The sequence below is a fragment of the Bos grunniens genome, chromosome 2 (assembly GCF_055505025.1).
Source record: "Bos grunniens cultivar Pamir isolate PY7600 chromosome 2, Bosgru_T2T1.0, whole genome shotgun sequence".
NCBI classification, from domain to species: domain Eukaryota; kingdom Metazoa; phylum Chordata; class Mammalia; order Artiodactyla; family Bovidae; genus Bos; species Bos grunniens.
In genome coordinates, this window is record NC_141166.1 from 33,006,686 (window position 1) to 33,022,112 (window position 15,427).

At 41.6% G+C, this 15,427-nt stretch overlaps 1 long non-coding RNA gene across 1 annotated transcript; it reads left to right on the forward strand.

Annotated features, from left to right (window-relative positions):
- The first annotated feature begins 1,278 nt into the window (after positions 1–1,278).
- On the forward strand, positions 1,279–14,222 carry LOC147377889 (uncharacterized). Its single transcript, XR_015142364.1, has 3 exons — positions 1,279–1,750; positions 6,759–6,831; positions 13,364–14,222. It is a non-coding gene; the product is annotated as an uncharacterized LOC147377889 (long non-coding RNA).
- The last annotated feature ends 1,205 nt before the right edge of the window (positions 14,223–15,427 follow it).

Consider the following 15,427-nt stretch of genomic DNA (forward strand, 5'->3'; position numbering starts at 1 on the left):
GATTTGATCCCTGGGTCAGGAAGATCTCCTGGAGAAGGTAATGGCAACCCAATCCAGTATTCTGGCCCAGAAAATCCCATGGACAGAGGAGCCTGATGGGCTACAGTCCATGGAGTCACAGAGTCAGACATGACTGAGCAACTAACACACACACAGGCACATGCTAGTTATTATTATCAGTTATTTTTCACATGGGTCTTAATACAGAAAAAGTTTTTTGTTGTTCAGTCATTAAGTCGTGTCTGACTCTGTGACCCCATGGACTGTAGCACTCTAGGCTCTTCTGTCCTTCACTATCTCCTGGAGGTTATTCAAACTCATGCCTATTGAATTGGTGATGCGATCTAATCATCTCATCCTCTGCTTCCCTCTTCTCCTTTTGCCTTCAGTCTTTCCCAGCATCAGGGTCTTTTTCAATGAATCAGCTCGCCAAAGTATTGGAGCTTCAGCTTCAGCATCCATCCTTCAGTGAATATCCAGGGTTAATCAACCATTTAACAGTCAAAGTATCCACTATTTCTTTTCTCTGGGAGGAGTTTTCAGGGACCTCTTTCATGGACAGGTGGCTTACTTAAGACTTAAGGATCAAGATCCACACCACGTTAACGCTACACCTAGACACCAGAAGAACATTCTGAAATATCCCACGTGTTCAGTCTTACACACCATTCACTGTTGTTCTTTTCATCAGATCAGAATCCCACTATGAGAATTTTGGAACAAACAGTTCTCTTAGAGCCATCCAGTTGGCATTCATTCCTTTTAAGTTAAGTGTTAAGAGGATTAGAAGGAACGATTTTGCTTGAAACTTGGAAGGTTGATTTGGAGGGATGGGAGTATACAGCGGATGCATGGATCAGCCAAAGCTTATTAAAAAAAAAAAAAAGTGGAATGTCATAAAAGCAATTGTTCTTCAGGTCCCAGTCTTCTATAAAGAATCTCTTTGAATATCATTAAACATTTTATCAGGAAATTCAAATCAAGCCTCCACAAGAAGGACAGATGGCTTTTTTTTTTAGAAGAGCAGTACAACATGGATGGCTTTTACAGAGTTTAGGAACACGAGTCAGCAGCTTCAGATGATAGCTTTCTTAGAAGAGCAACAGTACTGCCCTGACCACAAAGTACACAGCAGGGCATTCTCGAGCTTTGTGTTTATTCTCTAGCTGTGCATGTTTTATTAATTGGTCTGCAAAGCTCAGTTCTGCTCCCGAGGCAGGCATTCTACTGTCCCAGAGAACAGCTGGACTTCCTCAGAGTCTGCAAGCAAGCCAGGTCGCCTTTCTTTCCCCTCAGCCATATAAGAATGGTTGGAGAACTTGGTTTTTCTCACCGCTAAGGGGCTACCAGACACCTCTCTGCTTTCTCTAATCTTTCCTTGGACTTTTGTGTGTGTGTGTGTGTGATGTCTTTCTAATCACCTTTGAAAGACATTTCTTTCTGTCTTGAGTGTATCTCTTGTGTTCCCTCTGACAGTTAAATACATTATTTAGCTTCTTCCTGTATTGTTTTTTTTTGTTTTTCTCTTTTGACGGTGAAAAATAGAGGGGGAAAGCTTGCTACGGAAACCTCAGCATGCGTGTTTCACTTGCCCATTGTTTCCCCGTGCCTAGCACAGCGGTGTGCAACTCAAAACTTTTATTCAGTGGATGGATGGATGAATGGATTGATGACTACACGTCTGTGAGGAAGGTGTGGAATCCAGCGGAAGGTGCAGCACAAGCATGAAAGGAACGACTCTAGGCAACAGGTGAGGCATTTAAGTGAAATTCTCCTGCTCTTTCTCTGTGATATGTGCGTGCTTGCCCATTCATTCACTTGTTCCACAACGTTTACTGAGCGTCCACTTTTCTCCAGTTCCTGTGCAGTACAGTGGCGGACAGGCCACTAGTGGCCTGGTGCCCTGGGGTACATGCTGGGAAGGAGGTGGCCAGGTGGGCTATGAGAGCACAGAGATGCCCGCAGACTATGGGAAGATGAGGTTTGGTTCTCATCTTGCTCTTATCAGTTTAAAGTCAGAGTATTGGAGAGGTAATCTAAGCAATGGTTATGCTTTCAATATGAATCCTCTTTCTTTCATTTCTTGTCTCCTAGTACCCTTCACTTGCCTTGAGAATGAAAATGCTTCTCTTTCCATCCAGAGGCGGGTAATAGGGCCCTCTGGTTTTAAACACCAAGGTCTCCAGGTATTCTAGCAGGTATGCAGGATTGCAAATGCTTTTGCTCAAGGGTAGTGGGAACCTAATCTCTTTCCAACGAAGAGTCTTCCCAACAGGGATACGGTCTTAAGGAACAGAGAACATATGGGAGGAGACCCCAGTATCAGAAAGAAGTTTCCTGGATCAGAGATCCCTGTTGCCTAAGTAAAGCCTGAGGCCTGATTCTAGAGCGTTGTCCTAAGGTGGGTCTGCAGCCTGGTTAGCGCCCCTGCACCGAGGGGCACTGTTTGAGTGCCTAAAAGATGCTCTAAACCTGTGGCCTCCCCAGCGACCTTCCAGTCTTCATCACGAGACAGTGTTGCAGGTCTACATGAGAGTGCTTTCCCACTGACCATCCGGCTAGTGACTGAGTAGTTAGAACACCAGCTCTGCCTCAAGCCATATCATCCAGGGCCCTCCTCAGAGGACCCCTCCCTGTGATGTTCAGAGCACTTGTAAATCTAACAGACGCTTGGTTATCCCTGGGGAGGAGCTTCTGTAGATATATTTTGGGGGTCAAATGGAATAATCCAAGTGACCCGTCTCGGGAAGTGGGGAGGGGCCATTAAAGGTCAAGTGCGATCTGAAATCTCCCAGCTTGTGTTTGAATCCTGCTTTCATCACTTAGTAGCTGTACAAACATAACCTTGGGCAAATTGCTGAGCCTCTCTGAATCTTAGTGCTCTTATCTATAAAGTGAGGTCCTAGTTCTAGTTGGGAGGATTCAATAGGCATTTACGTGTGAAGTAGTTGTCGCAGTGCCTGGCACATAACATATGCTCAGTACATGTGTTGTTATTTATTTATGTATTTTAAAAAAATTGGAATATAATTGCTTTACTATGTTGCATTAGTTTCTGCTGTACAACAGTATGAATCATCATCAGTTCAGTTCACTTCAGTTGCTCAGTCGTGTCCGACTCTTTGTGACTCCATGAATTGCAGCACGCCAGGCCTCCCTGTCCATCACCAACTCCCGGAGTTCACCCAGACTCATGCGCATTGAGTCGGTGATGTCATTCAGCCATCTCATCCTCTACCATCCCCTTCTCAGACTTTATTTTTTTGGGCTCCAAAATCACTGCAGATGGTGATTTCAGCCATGAAATTAAAAGATGCTTACTCCTTGGAAGGAAAGTTATGACCAACCTAGATAGCATATTCAAAAGCAGAGATATTACTTTGCCAACAAAAGTCCGTCTAGTCAAGGCTATGGTTTTTCCAGTAGTCATGTATAGATATGAGAGTTGGACTGTGAAGAAAGCTGAGTGCCAAAGAATTGATGCTTTTGAACTGTGGTGTTGGAGAAGACTCTTGAGAGTCCCTTGGACTGCAAGGAGATCCAGCCAGTCCATCCTAAAGGAGACCAGTCCTGGGTGTTCATTGGAAGGACTGATGCTGAGGCTGAAACTCCAATACTTTGGCCACCTCATGCGAAGAATTGACTTATTGGAATCAGCTATAAGTATACATATATCCCCTCCCTCCCTATTTTATTTTTGTTATTGTTTTTATTGTTCTAAGGACTCAAAGGATATGTCAGGGATGGCTACAACTCTCCGGAGTCTGAAGGAAAGACTTGAGCTCTAAGTGTCCACTCATCTACCCAGTCTCAGCCCTTATTTGGAGACCTTACTTATTCTTCTCTAGGTCTGGGATCAAGGAATGGTGGAAAATGCAGAATTTTTGTTTATTTCATTTTTAAAAAATATTTATGAGTCAGTTCAGTCACTCAGTCATGTCCGACTCTTTGCGACCCCATAAACCACAGCACGCCAGGCCTCCCTGTCCATCACCAACTCCCGGAGTTTACCCAAACTCATGTCCATTGAGTGGGTGATGCCATCCAACCATCTCATCCTCTGTTGTCCCCTTCTCCTCCTGCCTTCAATCTTTCCCCATGTCAAGGTGTTTTCCAATGAGTCAGCTCTTCACATCAGGTGGCCAAAATATTGGAGTTTCAGGTTCAACATCAGTCCTTCCAGTGAACACCCAAGACTGATCTCCCCTAGGATGGACTGGTTGGATCTCTTTGCAGTCCGAGGGACTCTCAAGAGTCTTCAATACCACAGTTCAAAAGCATCAATTCTTCAGGGCTCAGCTTTCTTTATAGTCCAACTCTCGCATCCATACATGACTACTGGAAAAACCATAGCCTTAACTAGATGGACCCTTTTTGACAAAGTAATGTCTTTGCTTTTTAACATGCTGTCTAGGTTGGTCATAACTTTCCTTCCAAGGAGTAAGCATCTGTTAATTTCATGGCTGCAGTCACCATCTGCAGTGATTTTGGAGCCCAGAAAAATAAAGTCAGCCACTGTTTTCACTGTTTCCTCATCTATTTGCTGTGAAGTAACTGGGTATTTTTATCCAAATGGACCATGGATTCTAGAGTATCTTTTAATTGGAAACCAAAGGCCTTTGTCTTCTCCTAAGTTTCTCTGCATCCTATTTTGTCCCATTATCCTACCACTAACTACATTATTACCTCTCATTGGCCATTCTATCTCTGCCTTGCATCCAGCTCCCGTTGCTGGCCAGAAGAGATTGCAGACTGATCTGAGGGATGGGGACTCAGCATCATCTGTAAAGGATTAGGACCCTATTTCTGCTCAAAGACTTTTGAAACCAGAACAGAAAGGGAGCATGTTTATGTTCAATTAGGTTCTTTTCAGCAGTGGTTATTTCTTAATTTTTCAATTCAATGTCTCATGTTGTTCTTTTCTACCTTCTTGTCATTGTGCTAGATTCAGTAAACACTACTGATGGTTTACTTGGCCAAATGCGGTGCTTTCAGGGACAGTTACATCCCCTGCCCTTCCCCACTTGCCCAGGCTGTAGTTCTCTTATTTTTATTACTTGAGAAAATTCCCCATCTCTAGTTATTCAATTAATAGTACAAAGGAAGAAGATGTTATACAGAATATCACTGACAGGATGAAGAAGGAAATTACTGAGAAGTGATTTTATATTGTTTCTGTTGCCCTGGAAAATTTTCTTGTTTAGATTCCAGAAATTACTTATTTTAACCTAACAAGTCTCAAGCTTCAATCTTTGTAAACAATGGGTGTTGCTCTAAAATGATAGAGGATGACTGAAAAGTCAAAAGAGATTTTAAAACTACTGAATCGGTTGGCAATATGTGTTCAATGAGTGGCTTCTTAAGTGGCTCAGTGGTAAAGAATTTGCCTACAATGCAGGAAATGCAGGTTCAATCCCTGGGTCAGGAAGATCCCAGGGAGAAGGAAATGGCAACGCACTCCAGTATTCTTGCCTGGGAAATCCCAGGCACAGAGGAGCCTGTCGAGCTACAGTTTATTAAGTCGCAGAAGAGTTGAACATGACTGAGCAGCTAAACAAAAACAACAAAAGTTAAAATGGGCATCTTATTTTCATGATTATAACGGTGCACAGAGTGCCTTTGGCAAGCTAGGGACATTTCTATTTAATTTTCCACTCTATCATGTGTAAGGAGTTGGATATCTGAAAAGCTGTAATAACTTTAACATGGAATCATTCTGGTAGATTACCAAAAGCCATTGTTCTTCCAAAAGTAGTTGGATAGCTTTCTTTCTATGGAAACTGTGAATCCAGTACCAAGGCCAGAAAAGTAAAGACTTAGACAGAGGTAAACTTTATATTGAGCATGAAACAGCTTCTGAGCCACCAACTGCTTCATTTGGACAAAACGAAAACTTAAAAGCAGAGAGAGAAAAGAGAGAGAGAAAAACTAGACATGTTTAGATAGTATGAAACTTGATGGAAATAAATTTTGATTTGTGACTAATGCTCTCAATTATATTCCAATTTTATCCTGTAAAACCAGCTAGGGGAAACAATAGCCTATTGTAATTGAGAAGGGGAAATAATTATATCTATAGGAAGGAACTTTGAGCTTGAGATTTGCTTTTATATAAAAAAAGCAAGTATGTTCACTAATAGTGAAACAAAAGGCAGAATATTTGGGATCCTAAGACTTTGAATTTTAAAGAAGTAACACCACCAGTATGTGAAGTATGGAAAAAGTGAAGAAAAAGATTGAACAGTGAGGGCCAGCCAGGGCAGAAATTGGGAGATGTCTTAGTTGAGGCGGGTACTTAATGGAGTGTGACTTCTGGGCCGTTTCTTTGAGTCACCAGCATTTTTTCTCTTGTCTAGACCAGGGGTCTTTCCCACTTTACCTCCTGTCCTGTGCCAATCCTCTCTTTGTAGTATGTTGTCTAGAGTTAGCTTTTGACACCTGGAAGATACTAAGAAGGTCCTCACTGCTTGAGAATTCCCTGGTTTAGCTGAAAGTTGCTTGGACTGGCAAACTCTGTCCTTGATAAGGCAACTTCTTTACTACAGATCAAACGTGCTTGCTGTGAAATAAAGGAAGGCTGTAGGATTTAGTGTTGTGGGTGGGTGGTCCTATTGGTCTGGGTTTATGAGGGGGAAATTTCTTACAGCAAGTGACACTTGAGCTGCACATACTATGAAGAAGCAGCCACGACGAGGAAAGCACTTATTAGACTCACAGACTTAAAATATTTGTACTAGATATTGCTCATTTGAACGCAGGCTGCCGTCTATGGGATCGCACAGAGTTGGACACAACTGAAGTGACTTAGCAGCAGCAGCAGCAGCAGCAGAGGTAAGTCTAGATGGAGCAGAAGGTGCAGGCTAGAAACTGGAACAATATTTATCGTTATTCCTTTACCTTACATCTTAAATGTCTGTTTATCTATCTCATACAAGTTGAAGATAACAATAAAGCATGCACATGATAAGAATTCAAATAATATGCAATGGCAAATGATGAAAAATCTCCCTTCCAAAGACAATCACTGTATCTAGTTTCTTGTGGACCCTTTTGGAGATATTCTGTCTAGACATATACATTCATATGTCCATTTCTCTCTCTCTCTCCATCCCCCTCTTTCACACAAACAGCAGCTTACATTCCACCCTGATCTGTATCTTGTTTTTTGTTGTTGTTTGCTTATGTTTTGTTTGTTTGTTTTTTTTCTATCTTAACAATATATTCTAGAAATTGTTTCACTGCATGGTCACAATTTGTGGCATCCAGATTGGGGTGTAAGATATGACAAAGGATTGTTTCTGCTTTGTAGATTCACTTTCACAAAAGATTTTAAGAGTACAATGATTGTATTGCATTTAATTAAGTATTTAAGGGAATGTACTTTATTAACGTAGTGTTCACTTGCTTGGCTTGGCACATGTGTGTTGGGGGGAGAGTGGGAGGCAGGTGGGCCTGGAAGGAGGAAAGCACTTTAAACAGCTACTATAGGAATCAAGTGTAGAGGCAGACAGGATGGAACACAGTAACCACACCCAGCTGGTTTCAGCCCTGTTCCCAGCCATCATATTTTTAAGAGAATGCCCCTCCATTAGGTGATCCTAACTGGAGCTGGATGACATTTAAAGGAATCACAAACTTCTCATTAGTTTTTACTTGTTAGTTTATAGATTTTATTTTTTTAAGAGAAGTTTTAGGCTCACAGTACAACTGGAAGAGGATGCAGAGGTATCAAGTACAGCACATGCATTTTTTTTTTTTTAAGTCGCTCAGTCGTGTCCAACTCTTTTCGACCCTATGGACTGTAGCCTACCAGGCTCCTCCATCCATGGGATTTTCCAGGCAAGAATACTGGAGTGAGTTGCCATTTCCTTCTCCAGGGGATCTTCCCAACCCAGAGATGTGAACCCGAGTCTCCCGCACTGCAGGCAGGTTGTCTACCATCTGAGCCACCGGGGAAGCCCACAGCACGAGCATAGCTTCTCCCGTTCATCCCCTATTACAGAGGTACTTCTGTGATAATTATTGAATCTACATTGACACATGGTAATCACCTAAAGTCCATAGTCCACCTTAAGGTTCACTCTTGGTATTACACATTCTATGTGTCTGAATAAATGTATGCTGCTGCTGCTGCTAAGTCGCTTCAGTCGTGTCCGACTCTGTGCGACCCCATAGACAGCAGCTCACCAGGCTCCTCCGTCCCCGGGATTTTCCAGGCAATAGTACTGGAGTGGGGTGCCATTGCCTTCTCCGAATAAATGTATAATAACATGTAAAATCCACTATTATAATATTATCCTACAGAATATTTTCACTGCCCTAAAAATCCTTTGTGCGCCACCTCTTCAACGCTGTCCTATTGGTTTTCAATTATACCTAAAAGTTCTTCAACACACTTTAGCAAACATTTTCGGAGCCCCCGCTGTGTCTGTTTGGTGCTTGTCTTTTCAGTGCTTGAGGAAGCAAATGTTCCCTGCAGGCACAGTGATCCTGCTTGAGAGCTTTCTCTTGGCTTATGTGAGGGCAATCAGGACTTGCCAGGGAATTACTGTGCCTGTAGTAGTCCTCATCAGTGACAAGAAGGAGGTGGAGGATAAATATTCCTGTGTCCTCACCCTTCAGTGGGACAACTCTGGGATGCAGTCCATCCTGTATCCTAGTTGTACCCAGGGGGATTAAGCCTCAGCTACCCACAGCGTCTTCCCTCTGTATTATTTTTTCCCCCTTGCTTACTTTCCCATTTTCCTTCCCGTGTTTCCAAGGATCTCTTTTATCTACTCGCACTCAAATCGTCTTGGGATCTGTTCTGGGCAAAACCAACTTTAGATTCTGGGATCCTTCCAGCTTCATCCTTACTCCACTCCAAAAGAAAGTGCATGCCATCACTGAGTGTTAGTGATGGATTCCATTTTGACAGACCCCAGTCTCCTTGACTGTTTCAGAAAACGGGCTTTTTCATTCTTTCCATTGAGCCCCCAACTTGGCCATAGTCCCATTCTCATTTCCAGGGAGAAAACAGTGTGAAGCAGTGCTCATGTGGTCTGTACATTATCTGTTTTCCATGTGAGCAGACGCCTGTGGGAGTTGACCCATGCTATTGACATAAAGCAGCACCTAGCTGGGCTCATGTAAGGAAACAGCAAGAAAGATGTGTCCATCTCAATAATGCTGGCAGTCCTCATTCTGTGCACAATCTGTGGGTTCCCCAGGCAAGGTTTCTCACCTTTTGTAGTCATGTTATAGCTTTCTTGATCTCATTTTTACCTTTTGTTTGAAAGGGCTTGTGAAGGTATAAACTGATGAAGAATTTTGGAAATGCTGGTAGGATCCTAGAGATAGAAATTAGCTCCACATTGGGACTCTCAAAAGGTTCTGTTTGTAGCCAATCAAAAAGCAAGGGTTTATGTTTCTCTTATGAGGAGAAAGGTGAACTCAGTAAAATAAATTAATGTGACTTGAACCGAGGCTTTCAATGGTTGTCTGACCATTTCATGAAAAATTTACATGCCTTTAGTGCAATCATTACACATTCATGGACAGGTTTATTTATTTATTTTTTTTAACTAATAAACAAGTGTGATGGAGGCATTATAATTGAGATTTAGGTGCTTACTGTGTGTTGGGTCTCAGTTCATTCATATATCCATAAGAAAGCAACAAGTGTGGCTTCTCTGTAGAGACTGGTTCATCTAGTAGATGTCTGGAATACTTGGTAAAACTCGTTTTGTGTTAGAAGGAAGTGTAGCTGTTGGTCACAGTCTAACTCTCACTGGTCACTTCACGTGTGTGGCTCAGAGGCCACTCAGAATAAAGACTGGATTTGTGTCTCAAGACTATGAAAGTTTTCACATATGCTAGGTCCTCTGGAAAAGAGAGGTGGGAAGCACCAGAAAACAGCTCATCCCAAAGACATTTAACTCTAGCCAAAGACCTGTCATTTGGTCCTGATTATGAGAATTATAGGATTTACTGCCTTGAATGCTCTTCTTAAGTCATCATTTCCATTTTGGAGATGAGAGACTGGAGTTGAAAAGGTTGAAGGAACTTGCTCAAGGTCCCTCAGTTTAGAACTAGACCTCTGGATACTCTCCCTTTGACTTTGAAATAAGTGATTCTCAACCAAGTTTGAGAATAAAGACTCTCCCTTTAAAGGAAAGTTTGGAACGTCTTCTTTTTTTTTTTTTTAGGATGAAAAAGTAATTTATTGGTTTTCATTAAATAGACTATTACACAGAAATAAAAATGAGTAAATCATCAGTTCAGTTCAGTTCAGTCGCTCAGTCATGTCCAACTCTTTGTGACCCGATGAATTGCAGCACGCCAGGCCTCCCTGTCCATCACCAACTCCCGGAGTCACTCAACTCACGTCCATAGAGTCAGTGATGCCATCCGGCCATCTCATTCTCTGTCATCCCCTTCTCCTCCTGCCCCCAATCCCTCCCAGCACCAGGGTCTTTTCCAACGAGTCAATTCTTCGCATGAGGTAGCCAAAGTACTCATTTTTATTACACAGAAATAAAAACGAGTAAATCATAACCACATACAAAACACAGATAAATCTTAAAAAACAGTAAATCATTTGAGAAAAGTAGGTATGCATATAAACAAAAAAGAGAAGAAAAAGTAAAATAGACACAACAAATACATGGTGTATGATCCCAAATACATAAATTCAAAAACAGGCAAAAATAGTCCAAATTGACTAAGGATTGTGGCAGGCAGATTCCTAAGGTAGCATCCATAATTCCAAGCTCCTGGGCTTATACTCTTATGTGTTCCCCTCCTCTGGAATGTGGGTGGAACTTATGACTCTCTTTTGCCAAAGGGATGAGATGTATACAATTGTGTATATGATTACATTACATAAGACTCTAATGTCTATCCTGCTAGAGTCTCTCTCTCAAAAGTTTAAAACTTCTGAAGGATAGTAGTCCTGGTTTTTAATAGTCGCTGTTTAAGGAAACATATATGCACCTGTGTATGTGGTTCCTCTGTGATAACCCAGCCCCACTGCCCATCGTGTAGCTCCATCAAATATCAGAATTTTTTTTCTGTCTCAGGGATCCTCCCAATTGTTCAGTGTTTAAACCTTCATTTGGGGGTGAAGAGAATCAAGAAAGGGGGGGAATCATTTTAGATTCCTTCCTCTCCTTTGACACCTACATTCAATTAGCCACCAAATGTGGCTCCTTCTCCCTCTCCCACTCTGAATGGCCAAACTACACTCGCAAGCAACTGGTCCTCTCACTTCACTTCCACTGCCTCAGGCTCCTCCAGCTTTTTGTTGAGTCACTGAAACAACCTCCACATGGCATCCCAGATTCGATTTCCTTCCTCCTCTAATCCATCCTGGGCACCATTGTTAAGCTTATCTTTCTAAAACACCAGCTTCATGCCAATTCCCTTCTGAGAAATCTGCAGTACTTGGAAACCTCTAATGTCTCTAATACGAAAATACACCTGCATCCCATTTTGGCTTTTGAAGTCCTATCCAACTGATTTCCACTGTTTTTCTGATCAGATGCTGCTGCTGCTGCTAAGTCGCGTCAGTCGTGTCCAACTCTGTGTGACCCCATAGATGGCAGCCCACCAGGCTCCCCTGCCCCTGGGATTCTCCAGGCAAGAATACTGGAGTGGGTTGCCATTTCCTTCTCCAGTGCATGAAAGTGAAAAGTGAAAGTGAAGTTTCTCAGTCATGTTAAACTCTTAGCGACCCCGTGGACTGTAGCCTACCAGGCTCCTCTGTCCATGGGATTCTCCAGGCAAGAGTACTGGAGTGGGGTGCCATTGCCTTCTCCACTGATCAGATGTACTTGGGATCAAATACAGCTTGGCTATTTACTGGCTATGAGACCTTAGGGAAGTATCTTACTCTCCTTAAGTCAGTTTCCTGATCTGTAAAATGACCACAGGAATAATGCCTATCTTTCAGGGTTGTTGGGAGAATTGGAAAAATTAGCTAACACCAGATTCATTCATTCAGCCTTTATATTCTTATGCTGCCATTCCTCATTCCTTCCCATGAGCCCTTCTCTCCAGGAAGTCCATTCTCTCTGTCGACGTTTAAATGTGCCATGCTCATTCATGCTCTAGACTTTGTGGGACTCATGTGTTCTCTTCTAAGAAATCTCTATCTTTCCTTCCCTTCCTTTCCTTTCCTCTTTTATTTTTCCAAATTCTATTCTCTCAGAGTCCAGCTCAGGATTCACTCTCCCCTAGGAGATCTCCAAACACTGCACCTGGTCTTTGTCCTCTAGACTTCCCAAGTGAAGTGAACAGACAATAAGCCATGAATCACTTAGCCCAATGTCTCCCCAAATGTTCCTGGTGGAAGGTGATGCACATAAAACCGGCCCCATGATCAAGCTACACAGGAAGTCCTACAGACTCCCTGTCTTACAGCTTCATAATTCATATGTGCCCAGTCAAGCTTCTGAAAGGTGCTACAAAAAATTATTTAACTTTGCTCAGTGTTGCAGTTCTCAAATCTATTTGGCTGTGGAACTGGTTTTTCATATAAAAACTGTTAAATCAAGGAGTGTGTGTTGTTAGGAGCACACGGTGAGAAACTGACTTAATGGTCTCGTGATTTTTCTCTCTTTGGGATATTATTTTCCTGGAAGCGGATGATTCCCTCTTTTATTTTTATGTTTCCATCAGCATTTAGCCCTGTGATGTGCATCGTCTAGGTGCTCAATAAATATTTGTTAAGTGGAATAAAGTTTGAAATGTGGAGAAGGAGAAGAATTTGAACATATGGTTCTTATTTTTAGGGGTTCTGGTCAAAGTATGGTAAAAATTAATATGAAAAGTGGTGCCTTAAATAAGATTTGGGAGCCTGTGGGTTTCAATTATGCATGTTATCCTTTTGTTCTATTTATTTAGAGGTGAGAGATTTGGTTAGATGGTAACTCTATGTTCCCATTTGTTTTTCTTTTTAAATGGATTTGAAGTAAGCTGTTTAAATAATTTCAAAAGTTTGTTAGGATAGAGCCCCAGCTCTGGGGGCCAGTGTGTGTGTCTGTTTTCCAGATATGCATACACGGTATCTGTGTAGCATGCCCATCATTTAAGCTGAATTTCTTTTTCAAAGAATCTGAATATCATTTTGATTTAAAACCCATATTTTGGGGCAAAAGTCTGGAAATAATGGGACCAAAGTATACAGTGCTATAATAATTACAACCTTATAGTAACATTTTCCCTGGATAGTCTAAATAAAGTTTCATTTATTGGAATAACTTTTTAACTGTACCCTTAATTCACCACAGATATTTGAGCTTTAAGTTTTGCTTGATTCTTATATTTGAGATAGAACTCAGATACTTAGTGTATATGCTTACAGGCATATGTTGTTTTATAGGAGAGACTCTTACATTGAAAACTCTGGGGAATATGAAGTTGAAGATGACCTTGGAAGGAAAAAGTTGAAAGATGTATTATTGCCCATCAAATGTCTGGATTTCTCAAAGGAGTAGATCTGCTGAAAGGAGTGTCTGTGTTTCTTCCTTAAATGGGTTGGCTGGGGGCACTGAAGGCCTTTGGTTTTGTATTCCTTGGTTATGTCTTTTAAAGAGGAAGTGAAGCTCCTGGTGAAGCAAAGGCCAGACATTGGTAGCGTTGAGGTTCACGATATGTTCAGCCTGCAGACTCCTGGATGACCTTGCATTAGTCATGCCTCTCTGGGCCAGTCTCTCCTCCCATACCCTGTGGGAGGGTGGTGCCCCCTCTGAGGTTCGTGTTTGGATGAGTTATCAACCGCAGTGAAGCACCCTCTTGAATCAGTCCTTTGGATCCTGGAGCAAAATAAGAAAAGTGTTCTTCATTCTCATGTTTTTCCATCCATCTTGCTTGTCTGGGTGTGGTGCTTTCATTTCCTCCAACGAGGAGCAGGGGTTTTGTCACTCTTGTTCAGTATTTAAAAATAAAAGCATTAAAGGCTAAGCCTTCAAGCATATACACTTTTAAAGAGCATTTCCATACTTCTGGGGTTTAATGTATAGCAGCAGGCATTGACCTTTTAAGACCCCTTTCATTTTCACTCTCGTGGAGTACGATAGTGTTTGTGACTTTGTTGAACTGTGAGTGCATTGTTTTATGCATTGCACTGAATCACAAAATTGTTGTTTGACCATGTTTGACTGACAAAAACATCAGTTTCCTATGATTCAAGCTACCGTAAGTAAAAGAGTAAAATCTACCCTGGTCGTCTTTCCCTTCAATGCAACTTTCTTTTCTTGCTGGTACAGATTGTCTGAACCTCCATAAATCAAGAGGGAGGGGGACTCAATCCCAGAGTTGTTGACTGGGTTGTCATAGCTGGCTGGGCTCTGGAGTGAGGATGGCCAGTGTTGGGCACAATTAATTCATCCATAGAAGGAAGAAGACATTGAGCAAAATATCTCAATGAAGTAATGGATTTAGATGCTGTCAGGAACATCTAAACAGCACAGCACTTGCCTCTACGTCAAACGTGACATTTGGCATCGAGGGTAAGTTTACAGAGCCAAAGCTAAACGCAGGTCAGAATCTGACACTGTGTTAAACCATTCTGATGTGTAGCGTGTGGCTTATGTTTTTTGATAAGGCCAGCTGCAGTTGATTCGTTAAGCAGTAGGAGAATGCAAGTATAAGAGAAACACATCCTTATGGAAAAAAGACGCAAGTAGAATTATTTTGCTGAGTGGGAAGATGGAGATGGAGGTTGGAGAATGGGGTTAGGAAAGAAAGTAAAAAGTTGAAGAGAGGAGTGGGGATACTGACCAAGGTACTTAGCACCATGAAATGTCAGTGTTTTCTTGGATAATGCTAGTGGCTGTGCATGAGGTAAGAGTGACTAGAGAAACTTGTATCCTTTCTGCAAACAAACATACAAACAAACCCAAAAAACTCTAAGTTCAGAGAAGACTCTAGTCAGACCCCTGACTTATCAGAAGTGAGAAGTGGGGTTACATTGATCAAAAAGTATTTTATGGTGCAAAGTACCCACCTCTAAATCCAAGTCACAGCTTTTATACAATCTTACATAAAAATCAACCTCATAAAGCATATATCTACACATATTTACATTTCCTTTCATTAGGATTCAATCTTTCTTAATCTTCAGCATTAAAAATTTTTTTTAATTTTTTATTGGTGTATAATTAATTAATAGTGTTGTGTTAGTTTCAGGTATACAGCAAAGTGATTCAGTTATACATGTACATGTATCAATTCTTTTCCTCAATCTGTTTTTAGTATTGATTGTAAACAAGATATTTTAATAAACGGTTATAGTGGGAAAAAATAGATACAGCCCCCTTTCTAGCCTGTACTTTCCTGCAATTTATTTTATAAACCTAGTATTATCTGCTTTGAATGTTGTATTCCTGCCAGTGCTCTTTATGGAGGAATACTGTTGCTGGAAAGCACCTGGCACATACTGGTT